General features: G+C 42.6%; 9 non-coding genes and 1 pseudogene across 9 annotated transcripts; 6 read left to right on the forward strand and 4 right to left on the reverse strand.

The window, feature by feature from the left end:
- Positions 1–2,239: 2,239 nt before the first annotated feature.
- LOC115230453 lies at positions 2,240–2,358 on the reverse strand (annotated as a pseudogene).
- A 292-nt stretch (positions 2,359–2,650) lies between these two features.
- Trnat-ugu lies at positions 2,651–2,723 on the forward strand. The gene has a single exon. It is a non-coding gene; the product is annotated as a tRNA-Thr (tRNA).
- A 1,700-nt stretch (positions 2,724–4,423) lies between these two features.
- Positions 4,424–4,496, forward strand: Trnat-ugu. The gene has a single exon. It is a non-coding gene; the product is annotated as a tRNA-Thr (tRNA).
- Positions 4,497–6,482: 1,986 nt separating this feature from the next.
- Trnat-ugu lies at positions 6,483–6,555 on the forward strand. Its single transcript has one exon. It is a non-coding gene; the product is annotated as a tRNA-Thr (tRNA).
- Positions 6,556–7,518: 963 nt separating this feature from the next.
- Trnat-ugu lies at positions 7,519–7,591 on the forward strand. Its single transcript has one exon. It is a non-coding gene; the product is annotated as a tRNA-Thr (tRNA).
- A 1,312-nt stretch (positions 7,592–8,903) lies between these two features.
- Trnat-ugu lies at positions 8,904–8,976 on the forward strand. Its single transcript has one exon. It is a non-coding gene; the product is annotated as a tRNA-Thr (tRNA).
- A 602-nt stretch (positions 8,977–9,578) lies between these two features.
- On the forward strand, positions 9,579–9,651 carry Trnat-ugu. The gene has a single exon. It is a non-coding gene; the product is annotated as a tRNA-Thr (tRNA).
- Positions 9,652–10,198: 547 nt separating this feature from the next.
- Positions 10,199–10,271, reverse strand: Trnat-ugu. The gene has a single exon. It is a non-coding gene; the product is annotated as a tRNA-Thr (tRNA).
- Positions 10,272–10,812: 541 nt separating this feature from the next.
- Positions 10,813–10,885, reverse strand: Trnat-ugu. Its single transcript has one exon. It is a non-coding gene; the product is annotated as a tRNA-Thr (tRNA).
- Positions 10,886–11,455: 570 nt separating this feature from the next.
- Positions 11,456–11,528, reverse strand: Trnat-ugu. The gene has a single exon. It is a non-coding gene; the product is annotated as a tRNA-Thr (tRNA).
- Between the last annotated feature and the right edge of the window lie 972 nt (positions 11,529–12,500).

Below are 12,500 nucleotides of genomic sequence, written 5' to 3' on the forward strand. Positions count from 1 at the left end.
GAGGCAAGATGGCTGAGTTCTTTCGAGTGCTGGGCCTCATAGTGGCAAAGTTGCTGAGCTCCTTTCAAGTGCTGGGCCTCACGGAGGCAATGACCAAGACCTTTGGCATTGAGTGGTGCTTAAGAAGGCGACCCATCAAGCTGAAAAAAAATCATAGTCGTGGCAGATACTGGTGTCATGCAAATAGCACCCATGCCAGTGGCACATAAAAAAACCCTGGTGTCACACAAAGGGCACCCATGCTGGTGGCATGTAAAAGCATCCATTACACTTTTGGAATGGTTGGTGTTAGGAAGGGCATCCAGCCATAGAAAACCATGCCAAATCAGACTACCAGCATGCCAGCTCTGGTTTAAATTGTCCAACCCATGCCAGCATGGACAACAGATGCTAAATGATGATGATGATGATGATCATAATGATACATACATACATACTTACATACATGCATACAAACTTTAAACCACATAAGATTTAACCCTTTCGTTACCAACCCGGCTGAAACTGCCTCTGGCTCTGTAGTACAAATGTCTTGTTTTCATAAGTTTTGAATTAAAATCTTCCACCAAAACTTAGTCACAACTAGCAGTATCGCCCGGCATTGCTCGGGTTTGTAAGGGAAATAACTATATAAGCATTTTTAGAGATGTAAAGTATAATAGCCATCTCAATATGGCTAACCACAAAGGAGGGGGGTTAATGTAGCTTTTTACGTTCTGAGATTTAATGATACATTTTTAGAGAGTTACTTCCCTTATATAATAGCAAAAAAATGCATTAAAAATGGGAAAAAATGATGGTAAATTTTTTTTTAAATCGTAGACTCATCGTAGACGCGCGCTAATACCCAGAAGGGCTCGATATGAATCACGACTATAAGATACCCGCTTTTGGTTACACTGCACTGCAAAATGTGGGAGTAGTTAGGAATCTAAATCGTAGGAGACAGACACCACACAACCGCACTTTTATATATATAGATTTACGTTCCCTACACTGACTGAATGATAATTAAGTTATTTTACTAAATTCTTTGTTAGATTTAAAGTAATTGAAAGAAACACAGAGCATCTCAAAATAAATACAGTAACGAAAGGGTTAATGAATGGCGACAAACATTTATATAGTAAAGTATTATTCAACTGTTGTAAAGCAAAGCTGGGCAAGTTTCATTCCCTCTTTCTGCTACCAGTTACCCTTCTTCTTGGAAGAACTTCCTTTCAACGTCCATCCCTTATTCTCTTCATCATCATCATCATCATCATCATCGTTTAGCGTCCGTTCTCCATGCTGGCATGGGTTGGACAGTTCAACTGGGATCTGGGAAGCCAGAAGGCTGCACCAAGCCCAGTCTGATCTGGCAATGTTTCTACGGCTGGATGCCCTTCCTTATGCCAACCACTCCATGAGTGTAGTGGGTGCTTTTTACGTGCCACCGGCACAGGTGCCAGACGAGTCTGGCAAACGGCCACGATCGGATGGTGCTTTTTATGTGCCACCGGCACAGGGGCCAGGCGAGGCTGGCAATGGCCACGAACGGATGGTGCTTTTTACGTGCCTCCGGCACGAGGCCAGTCGGGGCGTCGCTGGCAACAGCCACGTTCGGATGGTTCTCTTACGTACCACCGGCACTGGTATCTCAGCTGTAATTTCCATTGATCGATTTCGATTCTGATTCCCTTTCCAATTTACTTTCTAATGATCATCCCTTTCCTTGCTACCAGTAATCTCTCCCTGTCCCCTCAGCTACATCTTACGGCTACCATGGCAGAAACATTAGCAATGCGTAGTCGTATTTTGTCTGCCGTTACATTCTGTGTTCAAATTCCGCCGAGGTCGACTTTGCCTTTCATCCTATAAATTAAGTACCAGTTACGCACTGGGGTCGATGTAATTGACTTAATCCGTTTGTCTGTCATTGTTTGTCCCCTCTGTGTTTAGCCCCTTGTGGGCAATAAAGAAACACATATCTCATTCTTAATACCTATTTTTTAAATTTTTTACTACCCACAAGGGGCTAAACACAGAGTGGACAAACAAGGACAGACAAACGGATTAAGTCGATTGTATCGACCCCAGTGCGTAACTGGTACTTAATTAATCGACCTCGAAAGGATGAAAGGAAATGTCGACCTCGGTGGAATTTGAACTCAGACCGTATCGGCAGACGAAATACCGCTGAGTATTTCGCCCGGCTTGCTAACGATTCTGCCAGCTCGCCGCCTTAAACAATGTGCTATGCTTACTGCACCTAGGTTTCCCAAGCGGTCACCCATCTAAGTACTGATTAGGCTCGAGGTTGCTTAACTTCGGTGATCAGACCAGAACTGGTGCTTTCAGCGTGACCTGGCCGTAAGCAATCTCATTCTTAACACCCTTTCATATCTGCCACTGATGCTGCCCACACACACATATTTGATTGCCACAAACACACTAAATCCATCCCAACATACCTCTGACCTCCATCTCTGTCACTGTGTTTCTCACTCTCTTCTCCTCCTACTCACCCACTCCACACGTAATCTCCTTACTCCTACTCTACCTACACTTTTATCATACTGCAATAATCAATAGATCCAACATATGGTGAACATCAGAGAAATAAAGAAAAGGATGTAAATAGCAATATAACAATACCATTAGTGTACAAGCCTCCATAGCTCAGAGGTTAGAGCACTGGTCTTGTAAACCAGGGGTCGTGAGTTCGATTCTCACTGGGGGCTTTGTGTCAATTTTTTTTTTTAATATCTTACCTTACTTCCAGTTGCCATTCATCATGATCATCATTGTTTTCATCAGCTTCATCTTAACATCAACTTTTCTATAACAGCATTGGTCAGACAGACCAATGTCAAGTGACTCTCTCTCTTTACTCTTTTACTTGTTTTTTCAGTCATGTGACTGTGGCCATGCTGGAGCACCGCCTTTAGTCGAGCAAATCGACCCCAGGACTTATTATTTGTAAGCCCAGTACTTATTCTATCGGTCTCTTTTGCTGAACCGCCAAGTTATGGGAAAGTAAACACACCAGCATCGGTTGTCAAGTGATGTTAGGGGGGGGGGAAACACAAACACAGACACACAAACATATACACACAAACATACACGCACGCATATACATATACATATATACAACAGGCTTCTTTCAGTTTCCGTCTACCAAATCACTCACAAGGCTTTGGTCGGCCCGAGGCTATAGTAGAAGACACTTGCCCAAGGTGCCACGTTGTGGGATTGAACCCGGAACCATGTGGTTGGTAAGCAAGCTACTTACCACACAGCCACTCCTACGCTAAGATGATTCAGCAGAGAAACCAAGTGTTTCAACTGGTTTTTTGGCAGTCGGTTGAAAGGGAGAATCAACAGGAAGAGAAAACGTCTAATTTATTTGGACATGGATGGATGGAAGCACTCCGTCGGTTACGACGACGAGGGTTCCGGTTGATCCGATCAACGGAACAGCCTGCTCGTGAAAATAACGTGTAAGTGGCTGAGCACTCCACAGACATGTGTACCCTTAACGTAGTTCTCGGGGATATTCAGCGTGACACAGAGAGTGACAAGGCCGGCCCTTTGAAATACAGGTACAACAGAAACATGAAAAAAGAGTGAGAGAAAGTTGTGGTGACGGAGTACAGCAGGGATCACCACCATCCCCTGCCAGAGCCTCGTGGAGCTTTAGGTGTTTTCGTTCAATAAACACTCACAACGCCCGGTCTGGGAATTGAAACCGCGATCCTATGACCGCGAGTCCGCTACCCTAACCACTGGGCCATTGCGCCTCCTTTATTTGGACAACTTGCTTCAGGACAGTAGAATGGCAAACATTAACATATTAAGAACATTGCATGGGGTCTCTGCCATGATGGATGGCATGCTCCCATGAAATCATCAAAGTGTCCTGGAGGAGGGCCAGAATGAACTAACTATTCTGCTGTTCCCTATCCTGAATTACTCTTTCTTCTTTCACCTCCTTCTCCCCATAAACTGATACTTACCCCTGACAACACCTCCACCTTTGTTCACCATTCACTACATTCACCTCTGACCCCTATCGGTTTCCTCTCACCCCTTTTACAAACTTACCCACCCTCCCTAATCATCTCTTCATATTCTCATTTATACTCACCTTCTGATCCCTACAGAGAACCCTTTGACACCTTGTCATCACCATCTTGGTTATCCTTCCATCTACCCCCATCCTTATATAATTCAAGATAGCCTTGTACCTCCACTATAGTAAGACACCAGTTCCTGTCTCTCTTCAGACTTCAGCCTCTCGACACCAGGCATAGAGCCACTTTCCTATCTACTACACACCTACAGAGTCGAGGGGGATATCAATAGATCCAACATATGGTGAACATCAGAGAAATAAAGAAAAAGATGTAAATAGCAATATAACAATACCATTCATGTACAAGCCTCCATAGCTCAGAGGTTAGAGCACTGGTCTTGTAAACCAGGGGTCGTGAGTTCGATTCTCACTGGGGGCTTTGTGTCAATTTTTTTTTTTAATATCTTACCTTACTTCCAGTTGCCGTTCGTCATGATCATCATTGTTTTTATCAGCTTCATCTTAACATCCACAACAGCACTGGTCTTGTAAACCAGGAGTCGTGAGTTCGATTCTCACTGGGGGCTTTGTGTCAATTTTTTTTTTTTTTATATCTTACCTTACTTCCAGTTGCCATTCATCATGGTCATCATTGTTTTCATCAGCTTCATCTTAACATCCACAACAGCACTGGTCTTGTAAACCAGGGGTCGTGAGTTCGATTCTCACTGGGGGCTTCGTGTCAATTTTTTTTTTTATATCTTACCTTACTTCCAGTTGCCATTCATCATGGTCATCATTGTTTTCATCAGCTTCATCTCAACGTCCACTTTTCTATGTCAGCATTGGTCAAACAGACTCTGTCGAATGACTCTCTCTCTCTTTACTCTTTTACTTGTTTTTTTCAGTCATGTGACTGTGGCCATGCTGGAGCACTGTCTTTAGTCGAGCAAATCGACCTCAGGACTTATTCTTTGTAAGCCTAGTACTTATTCCATCGGTCTCTTTTGCCGAACTGCTAAGTAACGGGGACGTAAACACACCGGCATCGGTTGTCAAGCGATGTTAGGGGGACACAAACACAGACATACAAACATATACACACACACACACATATATATATACATATATACGACGGGCTTCTTTCAGTTTCTGTCTACCAAATTCACTCACAAGGCTTTGGTCGGCCCGAGGCTATAGTAGAAGACACTTGCCCAAGGTGCCACGCAGTGGGACTGGACCCGGAATCATGTGGTTGGTTAGCAAGCTACTTACCACACAACCACTCCTACGCTAAGATGATTCAGCAGAGAAACCATGTGTTTCAACTGGTTTTTTTGGTGTTTGATTGAAAGGGAGAATCAACAGGAAGAGAAAACGTCTAATTTATTTGGACATGGATGGATGGAAGCACTCCGTCGGTTACGACGACGAGGGTTCCGGTTGATCCAAATCAATGGAACAGCCTGCTCATGAAATTAACGTGTAAGTGGCTGAGCACTCCACAGACACGTGTACCCTTAACGTAGTTCTCGGGGATATTCAGCGTGACACAGAGAGTGGCAAGGCCGGCCCTTTGAAATACAGGTACAACAGAAATAGGAAGTAAGAGTGAGAGAAAGTTGTGGTGAAAGAGTACAGCAGGGATCACCACCATCCCCTGCCGGAGACTCATGGAGCTTTAGGTGTTTTTGCTCAATAAACGCTCACAACACTCAGTCTGGGAATTGAAACCGCGATCCTATGACTGCGAGTCCACTGCCCTAACCACTGGGCCATTGCGCCTCCTTTATTTGGACAACTTGCTTCAGGACAGTAGAATGGCAAACATTAACATATTAAGAACATTGCATGGGGTCTCTGCCATGATGGATGGCATGCTCCCATGAAATCATCAAAGTGTCCTGGAGGAGGGCCAGAATGAACTAACTATTCTGCTGTTCCCTATCCTGAATTACTCTTTCTTCTTTCACCTCCTTCTCCCCATAAACTGATACTTACCCCTGACAACACCTCCACCTTTGTTCACCATTCACTACATTCACCTCTGACCCCTATCGTTTCCTCTCACCCCTTTTACAAACTTACCCACCCTCCCTAATCATCTCTTCATATTCTCATTTATACTCACCTTCTGATCCCTACAGAGAACCCTTTGACACCTTGTCATCACCATCTTGGTTATCCTTCCATCTACCCCCATCCTTATATAATTCAAGATAGCCTTGTACCTCCACTATAGTAAGACACCAGTTCCTGTCTCTCTTCAGACTTCAGCCTCTCGACACCAGGCATAGAGCCACTTTCCTATCTACTACACACCTACAGAGTCGAGGGGGATATCAATAGATCCAACATATGGTGAACATCAGAGAAATAAAGAAAAAGATGTAAATAGTAATATAACAATACCATTCATGTACAAGCCTCCATAGCTCAGAGGTTAGAGCACTGGTCTTGTAAACCAGGGGTCGTGAGTTCGATTCTCACTGGGGGCTTTGTGTCAATTTTTTTTTTTTTAATATCTTACCTTACTTCCAGTTGCCATTCATCATGGTCATCATTGTTTTTATCAGCTTCATCTTAACATCCACAACAGCACTGGTCTTGTAAACCAGGAGTCGTGAGTTCGATTCTCACTGGGGGCTTTGTGTCAATTTTTTATTTTTTTTATATCTTACCTTACTTCCAGTTGCCATTCATCATGATCATCATTGTTTTCATCAGCTTCATCTTAACATCCACTTTTCTATGTCAGCATTGGTCAGACAGACTCTGTCAAGTGGCTCTCTCTCTTTACTGTTTTACTTGTTTTTTCAGTCACGTGACTGTGGGCATGCTGGAGCACCGCCTTTGGTCGAGCAAATCGACCCCAGAACTTATTCTTTGTAAGCCTAGTACTTATTCTATCGGTCTCTTTTGCCAAACCGCTAAGTTACGGAAACGTAAACAAACCAGCATTGGTTGTCAAGCAATGCTAGGGGGACAAACACAGACACACAAACATACACGCACATACATATATATACATATATACGAAGGGCTTCTTTCAGTTTCCGTCCAGCAAATCCACTCACAAGGCTTTGGTCGGCCTTTGGTGATTGTAGTGGTGGTTGTTGTTGTGGTGGTGGTGGTGGTGATGGTGTATGTGGGGTGGGTAGTGGTGATGACAATGATGATGATGATGATAAGGAGGAGGAGTGGGAGCAGGGTATGTTGGTGTGTCCTATTGTCCATGGTGATTGATTGATTGATTGATTGATTGACTGGACAATTGATCTCTTTATCAATTGATCAAGAAATCCAAAGTCAAGAAATATGTCAACACCGTGTATTTATGGTGACACACAGACAAGTATTTTTCTCATTCACAATAATCAATAGATCCAATGTATGGTGACTATTAGAGCGACAAAGAAAAGGACGTAAATAGCAAAATAACAATGTACTCCTATGTGTGAGCCTCCATAGCTCAGAGGTTAGAGCACTGGTCTTGTAAACCAGGGGTCGTGAGTTCAATTCTCACTGGGGGCTTTGGTATTTTTTTTACATCTTTTTCTTTTATTTCCAGTTGTCATTCATCATCATGATCATCGTTATAATCATCATCTAAATGACCACTTTTCTATCCTTGCATGGGTCAGGCAGTGTTACCAGGCATAGACCCACTTTCCTATCTACTACACATCTACAGAGTTGATGGGGATATTGTTTTGCCTTGTCAGTTATTTTGGCAACCTCACTAATGCTGGAGCCACAGGAAAAAGCGGCCAGTAGACTCTGTAAAGTGGTTGGTGTCAGGAAGGGAACCCAGCAGTAGAAACTGTTCCAGAGCAAACAGAGGAACTCCAGCTTGGCAGATACTGTTGAACCATCCAATTCGAGTCAGGATGGAAGACAGATATTAGATGATGATGATGATGAAGATGATGATGAAGATGGTGATGAGGGAATTTTTTTTCTTTTTGCTTTGCCTTCTCAGTTATTTGGCAACCCAACCTCTCTTGCGGTGGTGGTGCCATGAGAAATAGCACTGAGTTAACTCTGTAAAGTGGTTGGTAGAAGTAAGGTCCTAAGGGATAGAAAACCATTCCAAAAAAAACATAGGGACTCAACCCAGTCAGTCGTCCATCTTGGCAGATGCTGTCAAAACATCCGATCAGTATCAGCAGGGAAGACAGACTCTAGATGATGAGGATAATGCTGCTGCTGCTGCTGCTACTGCTACTGCCACTGCTGCTGCTGCTGCTGATGATGATGATGATGATGATGCTGGTGGTGGTGATGATGATGATGATGATGATGAAGATGATGATGATGGTGGTGATGATGGTGATGATGATGATGATGATGATGATGATGATGATTATGATGATGATGGCGGAGGTGGTGGCGGTGGTGGTGGCGGCGGGGGCGGCCGTGGTGGTGATGGTAGTAGTGGTGACGGTGGTGGTGGTGGCGGTGGTGGTGGTGGCGGTGGTGGTGGTGGCGGTGGTGGTTATGGTGGTGGTGGTGTATGTGGGGGGAGGTATTGGTGATTATGATGATGATGATGATGATGATGATAAGGAGGTGGAGGAGGAGTGGGGGAGCAGGGTATATTGGTGTGTCCTATTGTACATGGTGATTGATTGATTGATTGATTGATTGATTGGACAATTGATCTCTTTATCAATTGATCAAGAAATCCAAAGTCAAGAAATATGTCAACACCGTGTATTTATGGTGACACACAGACACGTATTATTCTCATTCACAATAATCAATAGATCCAATATATGGTGACTATTAGAGTGACAAAGAAAAGGACGTAAATAGCAAAATAACAATGTGCTATTCTGTGTGAGCCTCCATAGCTCAGAGGTTAGAGCACTGGTCTTGTAAACCAGGGGTAGTGAGTTCAATTCTCACTGGGGGCTTTGGTATTTTTTTTACATCTTTTTCTTTTATTTCTTGTTGTAATTAATCATCATGATCATCGTTATAATCATCGTCTAAATGAACAATTTTATTCTTGTATGGGTCAGGCATGAAGAATGATTTTCTATAGTCAGGTGTCCCTATCTGTTGCCAATAAAGCTAATATTTCTCCAAGGCTTGATATATTTATGGAGACACAGACACATGCATATATATATATATATACACACACAAAGACATACTTAAATACATATGTATCCATGCATGCAGACATGCTCACACACACACACATGCACACACACACACACACATACACACACACACACACACACATAGTGGATTTGTCATTCTGGATCCCAAAATAAAGTTTCACTGTTAGGCTCAATATCATTGACTATCATTGACCCAAATACTTCTGACCCTTTTTTACAATGTATTGAATCCTTCTATCCTGCCATCTTTTTTGTCAACTCAAATGGGGACACACAGACACACATGTTATTCACTTAGACAGAAATCAATAAATCCAGCACAAAGTGAAAATTAGAACCATTAAAAAAAGAATGGAAATAGCAATACAAAATAAGCAGACACTGCATAAGCCTCCATAGCTCAGAGGTTAGAGCACTGGTCTTGTAAACCAGGGGTCGTGAGTTCAATTCTCACTGGGGGCTTTGGTATTTTTTTTACATCGTTTTCTTTTATTTCTAGTTGTCATTCATCATCATGATCATCGTTATAATCATCATCTAAATGACCACTTTTCTATCCTTGCATGGGTCAGGCATTGTTACCAGGCATAGAGCCACTTTCCTATCTACTACACATCTACAGAGTTGATGGGGATATTGTTTTGCCTTGTCAGTTATTTGGCAACCTCACAAATGCTGGAGCCACAGGAAAAAGCAGCCAGTAGACTCTGTAAAGTGGTTGGTGTCAGGAAGGATTTCATGATCAATTGATAAAAAAGATCAATTGTCCAATCAATCAATCAATCAATCAATCACCATGTACAATAGGACACACCAACATACCCTGCTCCCCCCTCCTCCTCCTCGACTCTGTAGATGTGTAGTAGATAGGAAAGTGGCTCTATGCCTGGTAACACTGCCTGACCCATACAAGGATAGAAAAGTGGTCATTTAGATGATGATTTTAACGATGATCATGATGATGAATGACAACAGGAAATAAAAGAAAAAGATGTAAAAAATATACCAAAGCCCCCAGTGAGAATTGAACTCACGACCCCTGGTTTACAAGACCAGTGCTCTAACCTCTGAGCTACGGAGGCTCACACATAAAAGTACATTGTTATTTTGCTATTTACGTCCTTTGTCGTTCACACATAAAAGTACATTGTTATTTTGCTATGATGATGATGATGATGATGACGACGATGATGATGATGATGACGACGATGATGATGATGACGATGATGGATGATGATGATGATGATGATGATGATGATGATGGTGGTGGTGGTGATGATGATGATGATGATGATGATGGCGGTGGCGGTGGTGGTGGTGGTGGTGGTGGTTGTGGTGGTGGTGGTAGTGCCCTTCCTGACACCAACCACTTTACAGAGTCTACTGGCCGCTTTTTCCTGTGGCTCCAGCATTTGTGAGGTTGCCAAAATAACTGACAAGGCAAAAAAATATCCCCCTCAACTCTGTAGATGTGTAGTAGATAGGAAAGTGGCTCTATGCCTGGTAACACTGCCTGACCCATACAAGGATAGAAAAGTGGTCATTTAGATGATGATTATAACGATGATCATGATGATGAATGACAACTAGAAATAAAAGAAAACGATGTAAAAAAAATACCAAAGCCCCCAGTGAGAATTGAACTCATGACCCCTGGTTTACAAGACCAGTGCTCTAACCTCTGAGCTATGGAGGCTTATTTTGTATTGCTATTTCCATTCTTTTCTTAATGGTTCTATTTTTCACTTTGTGTTGGATTTATTGATTTCTGTCTAAGTGAATAACATGTGTGTCTGTGTGTCCCCATTTGAGTTGACAAAAAAGATGGCAGGATAGAAGGATTCAATACATTGTAAAAAAGGGTCAGAAGTATTTGGGTCAACGATAATCAATGATATTGAGCCTAACAGTGAAACTTTATTTTGGGATCCAGAATGACAAATTCACTATGTGTGTGTGTGTGTGTGTGTGTATGTGTGTGAGCATGTCTGCATGCATACATATGTATTTAAGTATGTCTTTGTGTGTGTATATATATATATATATATATATATGCATGTGTCTGTATCTCCATAAATATGTCAAGCCTTGGAGAAATATTAGCTTTCTTGGCAACAGATAGGGACACCTGACTATAGAAAATCATTCTTCATGCCTGACCCATACAAGAATAGAAAAGTTGTCATTTAGACGATGATTATAACGATGATCATGATGATTAATTTACAACAAGGAAATAAAAGAAAAAGATGTAAAAAAATACCAAAGTCCCCAGTGAGAATTGAACTCACTACCCCTGGTTTACAAGACCAGTGCTCTAACCTCTGAGCTATGGAGGCTCACACAGAAAAAAGTACATTGTTATTTTGCTATTTACGTCCTTTTCTTTGTCGCTCTAATAGTCACCGTATATTGGATCTATTGATTATTGTGAATGAGGATAAGATGTGTCTGTGTGTCACCATAAATACATGGTGTTTGACACGTTTCTTGACTTTGGATTTCTTGATCAATTGATAAAGAGATCAATTGGCCAGTCAATCAATCAATCAATCAATCAATCACCATGTACAATAGGACACACCAATATACCCTGCTCCCCACTCCTCCTCCTTATCATCATGATCATCATCATCATCACCACTACCCCCCCCCCCACATACACCATCACCACCACCACCACTACCACCACCACCATCACTACCAACACCACCACCACAACCACCACCGCCACCACCACCACCATCATCATCATCATCAACAGCATCAGCAGCAGCATCATCCTCATCATCTAGAATCTGTCTTCCCTGCTGATACTGATCGGATGTTTTGACAGCATCTGCCAAGATGGACGACTGGGTTGAGCCCCTATGTTTGCTTTGGAATGGTTTCTATCCCTTAGGACCTTTCTTCTACCAACCACTTTACAGAGTTAACTCAGTGCTTTTTCTCATGGCACCACCACCGCAAGAGAGGTTGGGTTGCCAAATAACTGAGAAGGCAAAGCAAAAAAAAAAAAAATTCCCTCATCACCATCATCATCATCTAATATCTGTCATCCATCCTGACTCGAATTGGATGGTTCAACAGTATCTGCCAAGCTGGAGTCCCTGTGTTGGCTCTGGAACAGTTTCTACTGCTGGGTTCCCTTCCTGACACCAACCACTTTACAGAGTCTACTGGCTGCTTTTTCCTCTGGCTCCAGCATTAGTGAGGTTGCCAAAAAACTGACAAGGCAAAAAAATATCCCCCTCGACTCTGTAGATGTGTAGTAGATAGGAAAGTGGCTCTATGCCTGGTAACACTGCCTG

The sequence above is a fragment of the Octopus sinensis genome, unplaced genomic scaffold, assembly GCF_006345805.1.
Source record: "Octopus sinensis unplaced genomic scaffold, ASM634580v1 Contig15582, whole genome shotgun sequence".
NCBI classification, from domain to species: domain Eukaryota; kingdom Metazoa; phylum Mollusca; class Cephalopoda; order Octopoda; family Octopodidae; genus Octopus; species Octopus sinensis.